Genomic DNA, 10,843 nt, shown 5'->3' with positions numbered 1-10,843 from the left:
ATAAATAAATATTTTTTTACTTGTATATGACATAATGTATATCTAGGCGTATAGCTAAAGTTGGCTACCTAAAAATGTTTGAACGGCCTTCAATTTAGAGCAGATGTAGTATCAATTTAGGAAAACAATGAGACCAAAGTTTGTACTAGTGCGGCGTGATTTTTGTGACGTCGGTTGTTAGTTTATTTCTAGAAAAAAAAAGGCGACAGAGATTTAGGTCCTATTTGAGATAGCTCCGGCTCTAAAAAAAATATGGTGGAGTTAATGGAGCAGGTCACCAGGTGCTCCAGAAAATCGTGAAGTTGTAGTTGTAAGCCTTTAGAATACATTTAGTGTGTGTTTGGTTCAACTTTCTGAATGAGATTCGCTGTCAAAAATCTGGAATCTCAACCAAACGGATACAACAACAGAATAGATTCCTAAAAATCTATAGTTTTTTTCTGGTTCAATCCAGAATCACCTCCTACCCAAGATTTTCTAAATTCCTACCATATGGTACAAGTTGTTATTCTCTTATAAACTCTATAGTTGATAGTTGTTTCAACCAAATAAATTTCGGTTTTTACAGCAGATTTATGACAGCTCATAACTAGAATCAAATTTTCAGAAATATACGGTTGAACCAAATGGACCCTTAGATAAGTCATTTTGTTTATTATTTAGATTAAAAATATTTTTAAAACTATTTAAATTGATATTATGAACTATTGAACCTGAAGCCATCTCAAACAGCTCCTTAATGGTCTATGGATTTTAATCATTTGAGATGGATCTAGGTCGGCATTGGGCTTGGATTTACTAGCATAGAGTTGGTTGGCATTATAGAGGCTCTAGTCGGCTGCGACTGTTGTTGACTGCAATTATAGAAGCTACAAAACACAGGGCTCATAAATCACTGTGTCAACAACGTCAAAAGTTGTAACCATCCAAAACCAATAGAGCAAACGATATTGTCTCGACGTGCATGTGTGTGACACACAGCTTGTACAAGTTTGCCCGGTTCTAGAGCTAGCTAGTAGTAGATCACTGGAGTGTGTGATTTGTTGACTGCATCTTCCTCATCCGATGATTGGATCTGTATAATCTGAGGTGGGGAAAATAAAAAGAAACATGTTTGATTGTCTGCTGCTGAAACCTGCATGAGTGGGGGTGGTGGACCTTCACTAGTCATCTTTGACTGGGGTGAAATGGAATGGTGGATGCAGTGCACCTTTTCCTGGCCCACATGTCTATGTCTGTCTGTCTGTCTATCATCTCGCGAAGATTCTCCATATCCACCCATGACCCATGCGATGCAACATTGGGTTGGTTAGGTGTATACACCATTCTTTATACACGGAGGATGTATGTGTAAAATGTGCGGGCAGGGAGGGAAAAAAGAAAACGGGCAGAGGGCAATTAAACGTTCCACGCGGGTTGCCCAGCGCCGCAGCCTAGACCAATAAAGGTCCGTACATGGGTGTGGGTCGAGGCAGCATCGGAATGCTGGCCATGGCCTGGCTGGCCGGCTCTTCCAGGACAAGCCTGCCTGCCTGCCTGCCACAGTGACACTGACAGGCAGGGGGTTACTACTCCATTTTTTATATATTATATATCTGTCGTCGACCGTCGACAGCATAAACTACTATTTCCCACAGTATTTAGCGTACCACACCGTCCCACTCATGGCAGCTGCAGGGTGCAGGGCCGGGGGAGGCGCCGGTGCCGGTGTCGTGCCGTGCGTACCCGAACCCGAGGACCGCACCGCGTCTCGCCTTCTGTTCTGCGATGGACGTGCACGGCCACCGGTCAAGTCAAGTGACGACAACAGCGCACGCTCATGGGTGCCTGACGCGAGCAGACAGCACGTTGGAGTGGAGCACAGTGCGAGTGAACGAAGAGTAGTAGTGGTGCACCGTGGCCGTGCGTACACTTGTTGTCACTATGGGTATGGGACGGGAACAATCATGCATGGGAACTCTGTCCCGACGACTATTATCCTTGCGTTGCGTATTATTTGTATGCACTGTACTCCGGGGATGTGATTTGACCCATCGCGTGAAAAAAGTGACTGCAGTCTGGAGCGTCATGAGCATGTCTGGTGTGGTGTCCCTGCTTCAACGGTCCACGGCTTTGGAAAGGCGGTCGACCATGGAGACAAGCTAGGGCAGAGGCCGAGCGAAGAATACGGGATGGGATCCCGCCGGCCCTTCAGCGCTTTTTAATTTCACGCCTCCAACCATCTTCTTCGGTATTTGTACTTACTATTCTTGGTTTGAGCTGAGTGAGATGAAGAGAGAGAGACGGATAAGTAGGAGGATATTTACTACGTCTTCTCTGGTTAGCAGTACAGTCTAGTTTAGCTTACATTTGTTAAGTAATGAACCAGCATTCAATTTTACTCCACCTATTAGTTCGTATCTTTAGATGAATTTCGTTAGGGTTGAGGATTAGTTCAATATATACAAGCACACCCCCAAGGTGGACATTTACGACAGAGTACCTTAGGCTGTCTCCAACAGGCACTAGGCAAAACGGGCAGACATTCAGGCGTTGGCTTGCCACAGTAATTTAGCTGGCCATCCATACGTCCATCGTATCCAACGGAGCAGCTAAAATAGCTGGTTCCCAGGGCGAGCGGCCAGAAGCCTCAGAAGTGGGTCCGGATTGTCAGAGACAAAGGGGAGAAAATGGCTGCCGGCTCTGAACCAGCCAATCTAGCTTTTCTCTCTCATCCCCTCTAAAATAGCTGCTCCTTTTGGCTGTGTTATTGGAACCTGTTTCTAGGCGCTACAGTAGCACCACGGCAGCCATATTGGCTTTGGCTGGCCGTTTGGCTGCTCCGTTGGAGTTAGTCTTATACGATGAAAACTTTGTAAACCCGTGTGATATATTGGGCGGGTATTGTGATTTCTCCATATATTAATGATATCAAAGTAACGTACTCCTTCGTTCTAATTTATAATTTGTTTGACCATTTTACCTTAAATTTAACTGACTCGTCTTATTCAAAAAAATCATAGTTATTATTAATTTTTACCGTAATATTGTTTAGCAAATAATATACTTTAAGTATGACTTCGAATTTTTTATTTTTCATAATTTTTTTAATAAGATGAGAGTGTCAAACTTACCAAAAAAATTCAAACGAATTATAAATTGGGACGGAGAGAGTACTATATTTTATGAATGCACATAGATTTCCAGCGAAACGTGCAATGTTATTGGCCAAACTTTTCTGCTCGCTATGCATGCTTTAGGGTTTAGCGAATGGGGGAATGTCAAGTGAAGGAAGTTTCCAAAGCTAGAGGCAATGCTTTTCTTCAAAGAAAGGAAACAAAGAAAAAGGCTAGGACATATATCCCTTAGGGCTGGTTTGGGAGCCCAAAAACTCATAGGTTTCCCAGCCTTTTCTCTAGGGATAAAGCCCACCCGGATTGTTTCCTTATGTTTGTGCATATGTGTGTTTGGAAGCCCATCATCGGACAAAAATTCGTCCACGGAGAGTCTTTTTTTCGGCCGGAAACAGGCCTGGCCTCGGCAGGCCAGGAGATTCTCCAGTGTCTCCTTGATGCCGTGGCGCTCCTGGCCGCCTCTCCCGACGCCATCCCCACGAACGCCTTCTCCGACACCGTCTCCGCTCCGCCGTCTTCTCCGACGTCGTCAACTTCCCCTCGACAAGGTCAAATCCTGCTCTTGTTCTCGCTCTGCTATGTCTTGTTGCGCCCCTTCTCGTATGTTCCTGTTGTTTTGGATTCGGCTCTAGATCTCGTCTCCCATCCATCGGCCCGCCGGATCCTGCCATCCATCGGCCGCGGCAGCTGATTATCCGCCGCCGCACAGGCAATCAGGCCGCGACAGCTGATTATAGCTGCGACTGATGGATGGCAGTCTGCTACTGTTGCTTCCTACTCGAGCGCGTCATTGCACCTAATTATTCACTGCTCACTAGCACATTGCACCTAATTTAGTACCAATAATTGCATTAGCAATGTCATTATGATCTCATGGAAGTGATTATCCTTTACTTACAGGATCTGTTAATTTTCTTACTGGTCATACCATTATGCTTATAATCATGTTAATTTCATGGAAAATGTTTCTTATCTAGTAATGAAACAATAGAGAAAATGTTGGTTCAAATTATAAAATACCAGTTGTCTTCCATTTACCTGACTCAGTGTTTTGTTGGGCATGGTTTACATGAATGTCATCTTGTTGAATACTATAGTTGCTTACATCAGAAACAAATCATGACCATGCAAGATGCTATAGTACTTGGTTTGTGTAACCATTTAAACTAAACATGTGTCAATTGGTGTTACTTGTAGAGTGCAAAGTGGAAACAACACATGAAGTCGACATGGAGAAGGAAAATGCAACTACAGTCCACATGAAACTTGTGAAAAAAGAATTAAATCCCAAAGTTCCTAATGAAGAGACTTGTATTACAGTTTTATGTTATATTGTCTATCTATTTGTGTGAATGGAGATGACCTTGATGAATGGATTAGCTTCGCTAATGCTTTAGTTTGCTGCTGCTGCTTCAGTTTGCTACTGATGATGCTTCTACTGCAATTTACTACTTTATTTTGCTCGACAAACTATTGTGATGATGGATAAAGTGTGATGTGATGATGGATGAACCAGTTTATTATGCTCCAGTTTACTTTGTTTGATTTTTTTTCTAATTTTTTGAAGTATTATTTATAGCATCACATAGCTATAAATGAACCATTTTCTGATGATGGATAAAGTTCTCATCCAATATAGTAGTATAGAGTTGCTGTTGGCTATGTTTTGGGACTAAAACAGCTTTGGACTAAATCCTTGGTTGACAAAAGGTGACAGGAAATTATAACCTAGTGGGGAAAATCCTCCATAAAAAATCGAGGTGCCATTTAAATCCCATTGGTGGATTTTTTCCATGGGTTTTTTTCCCTATTGCTGCCAAACCAGTCTTTAAAAGGTCCTCATCACTTTTGGCACGAGGTACCCATCATAACGAAATTTAGGGTGGAACTCAGACCCTAAAAATAAGTTTTTGTTGTAAACATGGCTAATATTAAGCAAATGCCACAATCTAGAGCGGTCAACGGGTCAAGAATATTCGGATGGTAGTCATGCTAAATTTTATAAAAAACTGTGTGCTCTTTTTTTTTTGTCTTCAAAGACATATGCAGTCATATGAACAAAGGCATATGAACCCTGCACCTTTCTAGGGCAATGGGGCTTGGAAGACTACAGTCAACCCAGGATTAAATAAAAGTTCCATACCGGTTTTAATTTAATACAAACCACCGACTTTCAACTGCCGATTTGACCATAGTAGGTAGCTCGCTTCCTTTTTAACCATCTAAGAGCCAAATGAAAACGATACATGTGATAATCTACAGATGTCATGCCAGATGATAGATGACAAGGCTGCAAGCAAAATTGGTTAAATTGTTTTTATTTTATTAGTATATAATCACTGTAACACTACGATCGTGCGGAGGAGAGAGGGGTTGATGGTGGCGACGGTGACACAAGTGCATAGAGGGAGTGGCGGGGACACAGGGGAGCGGGGGAGGGGGCGGCGGGGTCGCGAGGGAGGGGTGAGAGATAGTCTAAATAATATTGTCTATTGAATTTGACTAAGGGAGATGGTTATCCGGCTATCTAAAATGTTGGTTTTGATGGTGTGTTAAATTTAGATGCAATTTGTTTGATGGATTTAGTGGATATTATGGCCGCGGAGTTGATTTTATTGGGTGGTTGTTGCAAAGTTAAAACTGGTGGATTATATAGTGATATAGATGATCAGCCAATTCTCTCATGGAGCATTAGCTAATTCAGAATTTCAGATTACCTCACCGTGAATGCCCTATACGCACTGTCGGTGGGCAGTGGCGTAGTTAGGTCTAGTTTTCTAAATAATATAAGCGCAACACATCGATATGTAAATAAAGTTTACCAAATACAAAATGATCAAATAAAAAGTTTTTACAATCATCTAACATGTTAGAAACATGGCATGTCTATTGAATCTGAAACGTGTGTGCGATGTAGTCGTGCTCAATCTGCATGGAGCCCTACCACAAGCGCATGTTCTAGAACCACATAGCCACCTAGTGTGGTAGTAGGCCTAGGTGCCCAAATTCACCTTGTTGGAGTGAAGACCGAACCCCATCTCGATTAGCCACACGCGGGGCAAAACCAACCACGTCTGAGTGTAGGATCCCACACGTCGAAGGACTTCGCCAAATCAGTACCAACGAAGGCCCCTTCGACTCTTCCCCTTACCGTGATCATGCGGATGCACGTGTAAGAGGAGAGCTTCACCACCAATGAAGAGGCCCTCGAGCGAGCAAGCTTCATGAAACGAAGACTCCGCATTTTGACCCCTAACGGAAGAGAAGCGAGCTACAAGAACGAAGACCTCCCGTCGGGTGGGGGCAGTCCCACTTGTAAGCCTCTAGCAGGGTAGAATGTTCTGTGTGTTATAATAACATCGTTGTAAGGAATATTCCAAGAATGTAGTAGGTAATCAGGGATATAATTCTACTTAAGGTTACCTACCCCTGGTACCCTATAAATACCCTCATTCTGTAACATGATGTGACACGCATAACAAGACACTACAGTTTCCTATCTAACGTTTTGTCGCGCACCTGACCTCCCATCAGCTCCCGAGTGTCTGGGCCCACCTGACTTTCTATCAGCAGGTCCAACACACTTGATGTCGTGATGGTGCAACACCCTAAAAATTCACTCCGGGAAATTTCTTCAACTTGTTCGAAATTCAAAATGAATTTAGAAATTTTTGTTTCAAAAATATGTATGCAATTTGATATAAAAAAAGAAAATATAGTGGTATGCAGTTGTCTCCAAACATCTCCCAAAATATTCTATAAATATTTTTTAAGTGATTCTCTTCAAAATCTTCCCAAATATATTGCCTAAATATTCCTCTAATACTTCTCTACTATACCCGTGAAATTATTTTTAAAGTCCCTATAAATATTTTCTTGATAATTTGCCCTGCACTACTTATACCCATATGCATACATATATCACTGTTGTTGTACATTAAGCTCTACATGCTAATTATAGTTACTCAGGGCTAATCACATGTTTATCTCCTACTAATTCTCGAACTTGCCCCACTAATCCTCCATCTTGCCTATAAATAGAGGGGCAAGGGGCAACCCCAAACATATCATGGCTACCCATCACTACCACCTACTCCAACACAAGAACATGGATCATTTGTTCATTCGTCCTATTGTTCAATTATCTGTTTGTCCGTTCGTTCAATTGATCATTCTTTCAATTGTTCGTATGTCATGCTACCGAAAATTTTGATCATTCATAATTATATTATTTGCCTAATCATTCATTTGTCATGCTGCCAAAATTTTCTCTCTTCAGCTCACCTAAAACCTGTCAGGCTAATATCTTAGTCATGCAAACTCTTATGACTATGATGTATCTTCTAGTGAAAATTTCCCGGTTAGTTACCCATCCCAAAAATTTCCAAATTAAGCATGCTTAACTTAGACTTCCAGAAAGGATGTGTCGTGCTTTCGAATACCGGGGGACAATAGAATTTGTGTTCGGTAGGCGATGCTAGCGTGGAATCACTCCGAATGGTGAATCGCTGGGATTCCAGAAGAAGGGGTGTGAGATGGTAAGTTATACTAGTTCAGGCTTGCGCCCTAGTCTAGTGTAGTGTTGATCGTAGTATTGTCTGAGGATTGTGTTACACCTTGTGCATGTGTGTAGAAGGAGGGCCTTCCCTTTTATAGATGAAGGGAAGTACCTTTAGGAGACCTATTTTCTACTAGAGAAGGAGAGACCTGGAGCCCTGGGTTGACGTGGTATCCCTAAGGCCGTTCGTAGGGTTGTGCGTAGTCGTACTCCCGGTATGGTGTTCTGCCTTGTTAGTCCGTCATACATGTCCTTGTAGTAAGTCCATTGCTGATGTCTTCAGAGTAGTGTGTGGTGGGTCTCATGGTCAGTCTTACGGTGCGGTCGTGCGTGGCGCGGATTCGCCCATCGTCATGAGCCCTTTTTCACCTACCAGCATGCGTAGACATACACTCGGTATAGTGTACCATCCTGTCTTGCCCGGTATACAGGTCACTATTGAGACTTTGGGGCTAGGGTCCTCCTACGACTAAGGTTGACTGATCCTATAACATATTGAGGATACACCTGAGATCTTTTGTGGGGGTGTATAGTCGTGTTGACGGTGACCTTTAGGTTCATATTCGGTATGATGCATGTATGTCATGACGCGGCTTAGTGATGACTCGTCCCGTCGTTGCCATTGTGGGCCAATAGCGCTAGATGGGGACCTCGTAGGGTTGCTTAGTTGGGAGTTGGTCAGGAGCTCCGCCTCGTAGGGTTTCTCGATCGTGAGTTGATTGGCAGCTCCGCCTCATAGGGTTGCTCGATAGAGGACTTGGTCGGTCGCTCCGCCTCGCAGGTTTGCTTGGCGAATGGGCCGAGTCGGCCGCTCCTCCTCATAGGCTTGCTCGGTAAATGGACTAAAAGGAGGTAATGGGCCTACTTTGGGTACCCTATTCCTAGGTACCTGATAGGATGGTAGACCTTTGAGAGCACCTAGAGGGGGGTGAACAGGTGATCCTATAAAATCAATACTAAACAACACAAACTTGGTTTATGAAATATTAGTGAAGTCAAAACCAAGATGCTATGATCAGAGAGGTAGAGAACTCTTCACTTGATTGTTCCTTTATAATGTGTATTAAACTTAGGAACAATAACGTAAGTGATTAAATGAGAACTCTAAGGAAGAAAGCAATTGCAGTAGAAAATAACACAAGTGACACAACGATTTTATCCCGTGGTTCGGCCAAGTAGAATACTTGCCTACTTCCACGTTGTGGCATTCCAATGGACGAGGGTTGCATTCAACCCCTTTCAAGTGATCCAACATGGTTATCTTCCTTATAACAGATGTTTCCCTTTGTGAGGAATCTCCACAAGTTGGAGCCTCTCACCCTTACAATATTGATTGCAATAAAACCACAAGAGTAAGGTGGGAAGAGATACACACACAAGAGTTAGGGTCGCATCAACGACACATACACAAATCAAGAAACGAGCACACAAACACAGTGCAGAGAGTACACAGCTCAAACTAGTGCTCAAATCTCAAACACAACGGATGTGTGCTTGTGGAGTCTAGGTGTCTTAGGATGTTCAATGACGGCTTGGTGTAATGTTTCATGAGCCTAGGGGTCCCTTTTATAGCCCCAAGGTAGCTAGGAGTCATTGAAGCTCCATTTGGTAGGAAATTCTTGCCTTATGTCCGTGGGCGCACCGGACAGTCCGGTGCACCACCGGACATGAACAGTGCGTAATTTCTTTCCTTGTTTGATGAAGCCGACCGTTGCAGCCATGGTCCCCTTGGCACACCGGACAGTCCGGTGCAGCTTGGTGACCATTGGCTCTGGCCACACATCGCCCGTTGATTGCGCGCTGATTGCGCTGTCGACCGTTGGCGCAGACGTTGTTGGCTCATCGGACAGTCCGGTGTACACCGAACAGTCTAGTGTACACCGAACAGTCCGGTGTACACCGAACAGTCCGGTGAATTTTAGCCGCATCGTCCTCGATGATTCCTGAGAGCAACAAGTTCGTGGACGCGCCAGCCTGGGCACCGGACAGTGTCCGATGCACCCGCGGGCTGGTGAAGTCTGGCTGTTTCAGCTTAACTTCTTTTGCTCCTTTTTGACTTTACTCAACTGAGTTCTTGACACTTAGACAAGCATGTTTAGCACATAAAACAAATGACTAAGTGTCTAGAACTTACCTTCATACTTGATCCGTCTAGATTTGCTTCATATACCTTTGCTCAACGTCATGTTAGTTCTCACATAGTGTGTTGTGCATCTAATCACGAAAACAATATAGAAATGGCCCAAGGGCACATTTCCCTTTCAGTCTCCTCCTTTTTGGTGATTTATTCCAACATATAAAAAAGCAACTCATTTTGAACAGTAATGCCCAAAATGTGCATAAGAAAATAACAACAACAACAACAACAACAATAATAATAATAATAATAATAATAATAATAATAATAATAATAATAATAATAATAATAACAAAATAAAGATATGGATAAATGAAATAGTAAATTCAGATATCTCAAATTATACTTGAGTGTTGAAAATTGAGAACTGAATTTTGAAAACCAAGAAATATTTTAGAAAAGAAGTAATAGAAAAGTTTACTATTGAACTAATTGATTATGCATATTATTAAAGGATGCACCATAAACATTTATTTACATGAATACTTAATTTCGAAGTAACTTTTACTTCTTATCCCACATTCAAAGAAAACAATATGAGTGTGTCTCATATATCAAACCTTTAATCAATTAAAATAAATATATATCTATTGTTTCATAATTGATTTGGAGTATGTAGTAAAAGGTGAATTCCTAAACTTTATCTTAGATTGGAATTAGAATTTTGTAATGTCAAAAAGGAATAATATAGGAATATAATAATGAGATGGGAATTAGGTTTTAACCCAAAGGTGCAATATTAGAATTTGAGAAAAGAGAAGAAAATACTAAACAAATGAGGAAAAATAAAATGTATAAATAAGAATATACTTCTTTACACTAATATTTGAATTGGGTACATTTTGATTCATGGTGAGACTCATGACAAAATTTAAATTTAGATTTGAAAATCAAGAGAATGGAAAAGAAAAGGAAAAGAAATAACCAAAATAAAAGAAAAGAGAAGCTGTGCGCTGGGCCGGATTCGCTAAGCTCGGCCCACCTTCCCTTTATACCCGCACAGCCCACTTCTTATCACGCCGCGTGCCCCTCAAA

At 42.1% G+C, this 10,843-nt stretch overlaps 1 pseudogene across 1 annotated transcript; it reads left to right on the top strand.

Moving 5' to 3' along the window:
- Positions 1–3,537: 3,537 nt before the first annotated feature.
- Positions 3,538–4,636, top strand: LOC100501973 (uncharacterized; annotated as a pseudogene). The gene is made up of 2 exons (NR_169062.1): positions 3,538–3,661; positions 4,311–4,636. The product of NR_169062.1 is annotated as an uncharacterized lncRNA (long non-coding RNA).
- The last annotated feature ends 6,207 nt before the right edge of the window (positions 4,637–10,843 follow it).

Source organism: Zea mays, chromosome 5 (genome assembly GCF_902167145.1).
Source record: "Zea mays cultivar B73 chromosome 5, Zm-B73-REFERENCE-NAM-5.0, whole genome shotgun sequence".
Taxonomy (NCBI): Eukaryota; Viridiplantae; Streptophyta; class Magnoliopsida; order Poales; family Poaceae; genus Zea; species Zea mays.
The sequence above is the reverse complement of the archived record's forward strand: the minus strand, read 5'-3'. Positions and strand labels throughout refer to the sequence as shown.